Source organism: Sinocyclocheilus rhinocerous, unplaced genomic scaffold, assembly GCF_001515625.1.
Source record: "Sinocyclocheilus rhinocerous isolate Xijiao unplaced genomic scaffold, SAMN03320098_v1.1 scaffold2050, whole genome shotgun sequence".
In the NCBI taxonomy this organism is placed as follows: Eukaryota; Metazoa; Chordata; class Actinopteri; order Cypriniformes; family Cyprinidae; genus Sinocyclocheilus; species Sinocyclocheilus rhinocerous.
Genome location: NW_015661574.1, coordinates 492,578 through 503,814, shown reverse-complemented (window position 1 = coordinate 503,814; position 11,237 = coordinate 492,578). Strand labels below are relative to the sequence as shown.

Genomic DNA, 11,237 nt, shown 5'->3' with positions numbered 1-11,237 from the left:
GTGTATAGATTGAATATGTTTTTCAGATAATGGTTAATCCTGAGCCTACACAAAGTTTCTAGCATGAGCACAATCTTGTATTCAAAATGGAAGAGACTGTACCATCAAAATGATTCAACCAGAGGTTTGTCTGCTGCTTCTTAAGAAAACAGTACTCACTCTCATGTAGTTTCAAACCCATAAGGCTCATTTATCTTTAGAACACAATTTTTTTTATATACTTTCTGAATCCGCACTGGAAATTTTATTTAAAACACTATGCATTTAACTCAGCATACAGTAAATAACATTCAGAATAATGGACAAAACAAGGGTATAATTAAGAGCAATTGATGCCAAAGATACAAGAATTAAAGAGAAATTTCATCGTGTCACATTACTCATAATGCAAGAGGTCAGTGTGCTGCTAGTAATAATTCATAATCTGAGCTTGGCACAGTCTGTTTAAAAACACTTTCATGTCATTTATATATTTTTTCTTTTTAGTTTCTTCCCTCAGAAGAAATTGCTGTTATCCAACCCATCAGCTGCTTTGAGGTTATTTCACCAGGAGGGCCATATGTCACCTTTATACTATGAATAAGATTAAACCTTTTAGTTTGTTCTATAAAAATTCATGTTGTACATTGCATATTTAACTAGAATTTTAAAAATTAATACTTCAAAATTGTGTGACAGGTGATACCTGGATGCTGTAAAATGTAGCTGTCCATTCAGTCAACTCATCCTCATTCTCGCAGCAGAGATACCTTAAAGAAAAATATCCAGAGACAAAGTAAGATGGGCAGCAACATGGAGATGTGGTAAAATTTCAATTGATTAGAGTTAAATGTTCAAGGATCAACCCTCTACATTGCGAGTAAATCACTCGCATATGCGACTAAATCTTCACTCTGGGCGACTAAATGATGTCTAATATTAGCCAATGGCTAATAAATTCTCAGATTTTGGCTGAGTATAAGTTTAGCTCCGATATATTTTCACTCACAGAACACTCTGACTGAGCGCTTCAGAGTTTCACTATCCGTCAAGCGATCTGTGATATTTTTCAATTCATTTGAATGGATGCGCAGCACACCTGTGTTTGTGTATTTGGCGTAACGTAAACTCTAGTGTGAAGGCGCACGACTCGCCGTCGCTTTCTCTCACACGCCCAAAGAGCGAGTGTCTTACATAACATGCAGAATTGATGCGCTACATGTAAACGATATACTTTGTTGTACTTTCTTGTAAAAATAACGGAGTTCCTTTGGAATTCTTCAGCTTTTAAGAACTGCCGGGTTTTCCTGTAGTAGGCGGAACTAATGTGCAAACGACAATCTCATTGGCTGGTGCTCACCTATTATCGTCCCTGTTTTGATTTCAGCGAATCAGTTCGAGCGAACGGCGCACAACCTGATTAATATTCATGAATCCAGTAGCTCATTGATCCTTAGTGCGTTTTTATATTGTTCTTATTAGTAGAATAATAATAATAATAATAATAATAATAATATCTTATCAGTATTATTGTTCGTTTTTTTTTTTACAGGAACACTGAATGACCAAAAAAAGCACCAGCACCAGTCCTAAGTTCATGGTTACCAAGTTTTAATTCTAATTACTAAACTTCTATTATTAAATAATACTTGATTATCATATTATAATGCTTGACTGCTTGACTGACTGATATTAAGAGTGTACTTTCAGATATTTAAAAAGCTGTACCATTTTACAAACATTATATATGTTTGTAAAATGGCATAACTTTATATATATATATTATATATATAGAGAGAGAGAGTATAGTATAGTATTTCAGTCTGGCGAGTAAACAAAAAAAATGTACTAGCCAATGGCGATTCAATTGCCAAGGTGTCCGTAGAGGGTTGAAGGATATAACCAACTAGTTAAAGCAGACATAACACACACAGTTCCTGCCAATCTCATGTTAATCTTGAGTACCTATAGAGCAGTGGTGTGCGGTGGTGTTCTGAAATGAGGAGGCAAAGCCTTTTTTTTTATTTTATTTTTTATTTTTTTTAAATCAAATGTAAATTCCTGTCCCAGTCACATGTTCTTGGTTAAATAAACATTACTTACACTACCAGAGGAAAAAAATATAGAGAGAGATTTACTTTAAAATTCACCAAGCTGATTACTCATTAAAAACTCCCAAAGATCATGTTTTCAAGACATTTTAAGTCTTATTTTGGTGTAACAAAGTGATTATATCTAAGTGTGTGAGTTGTTTACTTACTTTTTAAATGACTCTTCCCATTAACGACATTATATTGTTCATTCAGACTGATCGCGAATGCATGAACACAAGAGGTGGGAATTATAGCATGAACCAATCACAGCCGAACATAACCAGTCATATCCAATCATATTGCGATGGAGGCATTGTCTCCTCTCACGTGATTTTCCCCCATTCATTCTCAATTACCCCCCCACCAAACTCACGGTACGCTTTAGGGGGTCAGTTAAAACTCAATGGGCTCAGGGGAGGCGAGAGAGACACAGACTCCGGTCAGTTAAAACTCAATGGGCTCAGGGGAGGCGAGAGAGACACAGACTCCTGCTGTAACTTAACCTGCTGATGTCACTGTTGGACAATGTTTCTTTAGAAAAACGAGTGATTTATACTCTTTTTAATATTATATTTTATAATATTGGCATTGTTTAATTTTTTTTACTACAAATTTTTTGGGGAGACAATTCTGAGGAGACACTGCCTCCCTTGCCTACTCGGAGGAAATGCCCCTGCTATAGAGTAGTATTGCATCCATATCTCAGAAGAGTCTTTAGTTTTTTCAGATTTATAAAAGACAGATACAGCTGTACCGCTTCTCTCCAAAAACAGTCGAGCTTCCAGAGTCATGCCATGGGCGCTTTTGTGTAGCGATCAACTGCAAGCTGTGACATCGACATAAATAAAACGGGAACAAAAACTTTATTGATTAAATCCTGTGCAGCACTGCCGACGACTTCCGTAACCCGAATGAAGCAAGTTGATGGGCGTGCTCTTGCTCTCCCTCTGGTTGATGTGAAATCTGACCACCAGCGTGTGCCTCCCGCTCGATTGCCCATCAACCGGGGAACGAAACGAAGCAATAGTGGCCACATAAACCTTTATCGTTGACGGCAGACTCTCGTTATCTAGCCTGTGCTGCAGAAAACGTAGAACATCCGAAACAGGACAGCTTGCTGGGTCAGTATCTATATCACAGCACCATTTCACAAACACTCCCCATTAAAGAGCATACAGACGCCTAGTAGAACGTGCATGAGACTCAGTGAGTGTGTCAAGCACATGGGGAGGCAGGGTGCTCAGCCCCTCTAGGACCACTGATGTAGCCACACATGAAAGCTCCACAGCTCCGGGCTCTCTTCCCTGATTTTGCATAATACCAGAGAACGCATAAAGTCTGGCTCTCGGCCAGCACAATGTCAGAGTGTCTCCCCTCAGCGAGGAGTGAGACAGCAAAAATAACTAAGTACACTTCCTTCAGTTCCAAGTGGTTTATGTGCCACCTGCTCTGAGACTCTGACTACAGGCCTGAAGTCAGTAAACCCTCGCACACTGCTCCCCAGCCTGAGGTCGATGAATCTGTCGTAAACACAGTGAGTGCTGTCACCAGTCCCAGTTCTCAGCCACAACTGTAGTGGCCATATATGCAGAAGACCCAGGTGGCAAACTGATGAGGGCGACACCATTAGTCCCAGAAGCCTCTGAAATTTCCTCAAGGGAACAGAACAGCCTGGTCTGAAGCAGCGCAGAGCAGATGAAATGGTTGTTATGCGCTCTTGAGAGAGGCTGGTTTGCATCTACACAGAGTTGAAACACACACCCAGATATGTTATAGACTGACTCAGGGTGAAAATGCTGTTCTGCATATTCACACGTAGCCCTAGGGACTCCAGATGGCGAAGCAACTCGTCCGTATGACTGATAAGCACATCTCATGAATGGGCTAAAATCAGCCAATTGTCCAGATAGTTTAGAATGAGCATACCGCTTTTATCCACTTCGAGAAAGTGTCTGTGGCATGGTGCTATCTGAATATGAAAGTATGCATCTTTTAGATCTATGGATGTGAACCAGTCCCTGGGACAGATTTGTGCCAGGATCTGCTTCAGAGTTGTCATCCTGACGCGTGCTTCTGAAGTGCTCTGTTGATGGGTCTCAGGTCCAGAATCGGACGGAGTCCCCCATCTCTCTTGGGTACCACAAAATAGCAGCTGTAAAACCCACTCTTCAGCTCACTCTGAGAGACTCGCTCTAACGCTCCTTTTGCGAGCAGGCTGTGAACATCCTGTCTCAAAATGGGCATTTTTAAGGCAGTGTCAGTGATGGAACCACTCCATTGAAACGGGGGGGTCTGTGTCTGAACTGGACGGAATATCCGTGCTCTATTATGCTCAGCACCCAGCGCGAAATGCCTGGAATAGCTCTCCACGCATCTAGGAACTAGAACCGAATCTCTCCGGTCACTATCACTGGCAATGATGATCATAGACTGGCGCCCTGCCCCAGCGAGGCTAAACGCACAGGTGGGGAAATGGCTCGTGGAGGACAACACTGGGAGGCCGTAACAGGCACAGACAGCGGCTCTGCGCTGCTCTGAGGCAGGGCGAGTAACGCCATATCAATATGATGAAGAGAAAACAGCTCTTTTTGTGAGGATGTTTGTGTTTTTATTGAACAAACATGAACATTACATTTGTTGCCTACAGGAACAAGAGGGACATGATGCAGGATGCGGCGCTTGGGGGCCGGGCCTGCAGTGAGCTCTCTCCTCATCTTGGCCAGTCTGTCAGGATGAGGGCTTGGCAGCCGAGGGTGGTCCGCTGTCACGGCGAGGGCTCCTCCTCTGTCCATGGTGCCTTTTCCTGGGTCCCATCCACTGTTTGCAGCGAACATCTGGCTTATGTCAAGGACAGAGCCGTGGAGGATGCGGCAGCCTGCATAGCCATTCTCTGAGAGGAGTAGGGTGCAGAAGAGGAGCGTGATCTAGATGGTGAATGGAATGCGTGCCAGGGCATCAGGTGACTCATTGCCTTTGCACGCTTTTGCACCTCAGAGAAGCTCTCGATAATCGACTCCATGGCGTCACCAAAGAGGCCGGAGGGTGATCGGAGTGTTGAGCAGCGCCTTACAGTCTGAGTCCTTCAAGTCAGTTAGGGTCATCCATAGGTGCCTGAGAAGGACTATCATGAAGCCCATGGAATGACCGATGCTTGAGCAGAGCGCTTTGTCGCCATCAGCGTGAAGTCCGTCGCCGCACGCAGGTCTTTCATGGTGTTCGCATCCATGTGAATGACACAAATGCTCGGCGATGGTCTCCTCAACGGGGGGTATGCGCACATAGCCGTGGGCCTCCGCCCTGTCCATGTGGGAGAAAATGGCCTGAGTGGAAGGGTGAACGCGTGCCGACTGGGGTGCAGACCATGGACATCCGGGAAGAACGGGACCTTCCTCCTTGAGGCAGCCAGGCAGCGGTTTGACTGGAAGTACCAAGAGTCAAGCTTACTCCTGGCAGGTTCTTCTGGAGAATTCCAGTTGAGGTCGAGCTCCTTAACAGTTTTCGCAAGGACCCTGGCGAACTCCTCCTGGAGGTCTGGCGAACTCCTCCTCAGTGTCGGGCGATACCTGCTCAGTGCATTACATACTGCCTCCAGGCTTGTCAGTATTTGCATGCGATTTGTATAATTAACGATTATTAGCCAGTTAATTGTACTTGCGTTATCCGGTAAGGTTTCAGATTTTGAAGAAGGGGAGGAGTTCCAACTGTGAATGCTTCGCAATGTACTGAAGAGTGAACGCTTAAAAGGGAACCAGTCTCCTCTTGGCTTCTATCAAAATCCTCTGACATTTTTCTTTACAAATCCTTGTTTTGTACTTCTAATTCTTAACCGGTGTTTTGTTTTGCTCTCTCCTCTGTGCTTCCGCGTTAGACACTTCACACTGGAGCTTACCAAAGCCAATGGATGGCAAGCCTGCAACCTTTAGCCAAAAAAACCGCAACGGCTAATGCTAACGCTGCCACTTTGGCGGTATGCAGGGAAGAAGACCAGAGGCTGTTTTGTTTTAATGTATGTCAATAGAGGAGAGGCTTCACTATGCTGAATAAACAGCTTTTGTGAGGAAACAGCTTAACATTTAATGAATCGACAGCCTATCGGCTAATCTTCAACATGTTTTACACTAAACAATAGTTTTGGATTTAATTATTTTTAGAGTTTACACCAAAAAAAAAAAAATGCAGTTTTATAAGATAAGTCACAGACTTTTTGTGACAGGTGGGATTCAGCTTACGGTACTTATTCATTCCTATGGTATCCGTAAACGACAACTGACTGTCGCACAACTCTGACTGAAATTCAGTGACATCAAGGCTGTTATGTGATTGGTTATCAAGGCACATGTGATCCAAGTTGGCCATTACACTTTCTCCAATGGTAAGTAATATACAGGTGCATCTCAATAAATTAGAATGTCGTGGAAAAGTTCATTTATTTCAGTAATTCAACTCAAATTGTGAAACTCGTGTATTAAATAAATTCAGTGCACACAGACTGAAGTAGTTTAAGTCTTTGGTTCTTTGTGAATTGGTGGGTTTTTGTTAAATGTGAGCCAAAATCATCACAATTAAAAGAACCAAAGACTTAAACTACTTCAGTCTGTGTGCATTGAATTTATTTAATACACGAGTTTCACAATTTGAGTTGAATTACTGAAATAAATGAACTTTTCCACAACATTCTAATTTATTGAGATGCACCTGTAGACCCTCGTATCTCCCAGTAATAATACCATCTCTGAGCTTACGCTACGCCTACGTCATCCGCCGGAACTGCGTTCGATTGTGAACGTGCATACGACAGTTAGCGAAAGCTAGAGATTACGGTTTATAAAGTTTTAAATATTGATATTTTTCTTAGCAAAACGCTTTGATTCGCTTCAGGAGGCCTTTATTCAGCCCCTGGAGCCGTGTGGGACACTTTTTATTATGGTTGGATGCTACTTTATTGGACTTCTTTTGGACTATTGAAAAATAACACCCATTCACTGCCATTATAAAGCTTGGAAGAGCCAGAACATTTTTTTATATAAATCAGATTGGATTCGCCTGAAAGAAGAATGAAAGAAGAATGTCATATACACCTAGGATGTCTTGAGGGTGAGTAAATAATGGGGTAATTTTCACTTTTGGGTGAACTATCCCTTTAAGTCAAAGACTTTGCTTGAGAGGGCAAAGCGATTAACCATTTCAGTTCATTTACAAAAAAAAACCCTTATGTTTGTGTATGGGCCTTCGGTTTAAATTTGAGAGAAACTGAGATTGTTAACAGGGATGTAAACTATACCTTTTGTCGAAAATCGCCGTTTTGAATTAAAAATAGGTCATTTTTGTGTGATTCGTGTACTGTAGATCAGGATGAGTTGCTAATTCATACATCAGTACAAAATGTGCTAAAATTGTAAATGTTTTTAGTGGCTTTTAAATGTTATAATAGTGATTTTAGAATGTCTAAATATAAATCCGAAAGCATGACACATGAAAAGGACTATATTAGGGAGTGAAAACGACAAATGAGCCAAATAAGTAATCCTATGCTGCCATCTACTGCTTATAGAGGGAATATCATGTCATTTTCATATATTAGGGAGTGAAAACGACAAATGAGCCAAATAAGTAATCCTATGCTGCCATCTACTGCTTATAGAGGGAATATCATGTCATTTTCATATATTAGGGAGTGAAAACGACAAATGAGCCAAATAAGTAATCCTATGCTGCCATCTACTGGTTATAGAGGGAATATCATGTCATTTTCATTTTTAAAGCGTTTTCCAACAGGTGGCAGAAATGTTCCACTTTCCATGGATTATCTCTATGAATAAAAAAAAAAACAATAAACAAAACTTCTTTAAAAGTGAATTTTACATATACTGTTCTAATTATATATATAAAACAGAAAAGGTCTCATCTGCAAACGGAAACACTGATCTTCCCTAACCCCAGGGCCGGACTAAGGGCTAGGCGCAAAGATGGAGGGGGCAAACCCAAGGGCCCCCTTCATAGTAGCGTATCTTGGTGCCACAACATTTTCTACCTCAGGAATAATAATTATTATTATAATTATAATAATAATTATTATTATTTTACAAATCTCAAACTCCGAGATGAGTACGTATATGAAATACATGTGAGTACAAAGGCATTTTTATCGCTCATACCTTATAGAGAGAAATAGCACAGACACTGACTGGTCAAGAATGAATCTTTGCTACTATATGAAGAGGGCTCTTGGGTTTGCTATAGCCCCAGGGCCTTATGTGTTCTTAATGCGGGCCTGCCTAGCCCTCAGCAAATGTGCAGTTGCGTCCCTGGATATAGTTATGTATAAAAAGGTCTCTAACACTAGCTTGCTCTATTCTTTTTCTATTCTATCGGTTTTCTTTTTATTTAGCCCTATTATATATATTTTTTTTTTAAACTTGCTACGTGTACTGCGTTAAGCTAACTGAGACTTGTTATAGCAGTTGCATATCTTTGCTCTCTTGTTGATTTTGATTGCTTCCATTGTCCTCATTTGTAAGTCGATTTGCATAAAAGCGTCTGCTAAATGACTAAATGTAATGTAATGTAAATTTAGTTGTGTATATAATTGTATATAATTCATATTTTTAAATTGTATTGCATACCTGTTGCTGTCATAATAATGACCCATTTCAAATGTTTACATGCTTTTCTTCTCTTTCTTCTTTTTGTTCTTAACAGCTCCCACTCGCTGTGGTGGAGCATTTATTAAACATTGTTCTTGTAAATACTTTTCAGCATTTCAGTAATAAATATACATGCAAATTAGAGCAAAGTGCAACAGTTACTGTACGCTGCTCGGCTGTGGTCAAAAAGGATTTAAATGGTGAATTTTGAATTGATTTCTTCTTGTAAATTCAGATATGTGGATTTGGACGGCAATTAAATTACCACACGACCTTGGTGTTTGTCAAAAAACTAGGTAATTTGGCCATGGATTTTTACTCAGGTGGTGGGAGAAAAACACCAACATTCTGGATTTGGATGGCAATAAAATCACAGACTAACCCCTGTAAAGGTTTAAAATAGCTTATGTCCCCATGAGAAATAATTACCGTCTGAATAGGGCTTATGACAACAAAACAAGGCTGCAAAGCAAGTCAGAACAAGGCTGCAAATAAACAGAATATTTCCTATCATATGCAAAATTATGCTCTTACTGAGAATGAAAACATTGTTACAAGGTCAATTTGGGCATGATTATTATTTGGGGGTGCTTTTTAAGAAAAAAGATTGTTGCATATTGCTTGATATGTCAGCTAAATAATAAAAAAAGGAATATTCATGGTGTAACTGTTCAAGATTGAGGGAGACTAAATGTATACGTTTTAGAATCTGCAATTGATATATCAATGCCCAAGGTGGTCACAGCTCTATGAACCCTTTTCACAGACTGTTACGACACATTTCAACGGTCATCAGCATCGTAAATCCTGCAAAGCTTTTTATATTTTATTTTTATTTTTTAAGAAATTATGTTCATTTATTTCTATACTTTGTATTATATTACCTTCGCATCAAATTACAAAAATAAATAAATAAATAAACACTGCTGTGAGGGTTCTTCTAATACAGAGGCTGTGGGAGTGATGGTAAATTTGACATTGTTCTCTCTTCTGATTGCCGTGCAATCTCTCTCTATTTTGTCCTCATTTTGAAAGTCGTGAAAACACTATTGTGGAGTTTTTCTGTTGCTATTTAAGCAAATAAACACAAACAAATATATATTTGATGTAGAAGTTTACACAACTATGATGATTACTTCTGCTTCTGAGAGGCCACAAAATTCAAAAGGGTCCAAGTGAAATAACATGTCTCAGAATAACCCTGTGGTTCTCAATTCTGGTGGTGCTGTCCCACTGCTCTGCACATTTTGTATGTCTGATTTATCTAACACACCGTATGTAGATCATCAGTTCATCAGGAGAGAGCTGCATGAACGGAACTGAGTGTGCCAGATAAGAGAGAAATAGAGAGAAATGTGCAGAGCGGTGCGGGACCAACACCGGAAATTGGAAACCACGGCCCTACAGACTCACCACTGCTGCTTGTCATGAACCAGTGTTAGTCCCCATCTGTAAAGAAAATGAAAGAAATTTTACACACCACAAATTGTTTCTCTGTAAATGTATGTTAAAGGTATATATTGCTTTAATATATTTAGACAAGGATGCAAACTCCTGAGGGGTGAAAAATGTATAATAAATATATAGTGTTATATATTTGCATCTTTTACAAAAAAAAATAGCATTTATTGAGAAAAAAAGCTGCCTAATATTTGCTGAATTCAAAATAGCATACTACTTTTACTTTTTTAACATATCTTTATATAGCAGAAATAGTACTCGTATTATGCTGGTATGCTGTTCTGAATTCAACCATTATTTCATTTTCAGTCATGTCATTGTCACATGTTTGGCTGCTGTGGTGTCAGTAGTGCAACTGTCACAACCATTCTTAACAATGTGTTTGCACATAACCATGTCCTGTCAGTTTGCATCCCTGCTTATGAGTGAGAGTAAGCTCTTGAGTAGAGGTAGTGTTAAGGTGCTCTCAGTTCATTACGGTGTGGGTGGATGCAGTTTGCTCCGGCATCCATGATAGAGCTTAAGCTCTTTGACAGGATATTCCCTCTCACACTGAGAACCCTGAAAGAACATAAGCAGTTTTAAATGTATTATGCTTATTCATATGATTATACACCAGCTACACACTTTTACACACACACACATACACACCTGCAGTTCCTTGTGAAGTCTGAAGGTGGTGCCAGAAAGCTCACAGTGACGACTGTGTAAGTTTTTGCTACTTTCATTTTTAACCTCACAAACAGGCAATGGTCCACTTTTACAGAGATTCCCTATATTCTCTGCACACACACACAAATTAGCAAACAACTAGTGCACTGCTGCTAAAATAACTTAAACAACATTAAAGCAGTAGGCTATTATATAGGTGTAATGTGGTGTTTTGGGTTGTGTTTCTTGTTCATGTTTTCATGTCTTTTATTTTGTAGTTTGATTCCTGCTGTTAGTGTCATGCTTCCCTCGCCTCATGTCTCTCTGCCTTGTGTATGTGTCATGCTCTCATTTGGTTATTGTCTAGTCATGTGATTCCCTTGTCTGTGTCATGTTCTGATTGGTTGTC

General features: G+C 40.0%; 1 pseudogene; it reads right to left on the bottom strand.

Annotated features, from left to right (window-relative positions):
* Positions 1-242: 242 nt before the first annotated feature.
* LOC107726362 (arf-GAP with Rho-GAP domain, ANK repeat and PH domain-containing protein 1-like) overlaps positions 243-11,237 on the bottom strand; it is a 26,127-nt pseudogene continuing 15,132 nt past the window's right edge.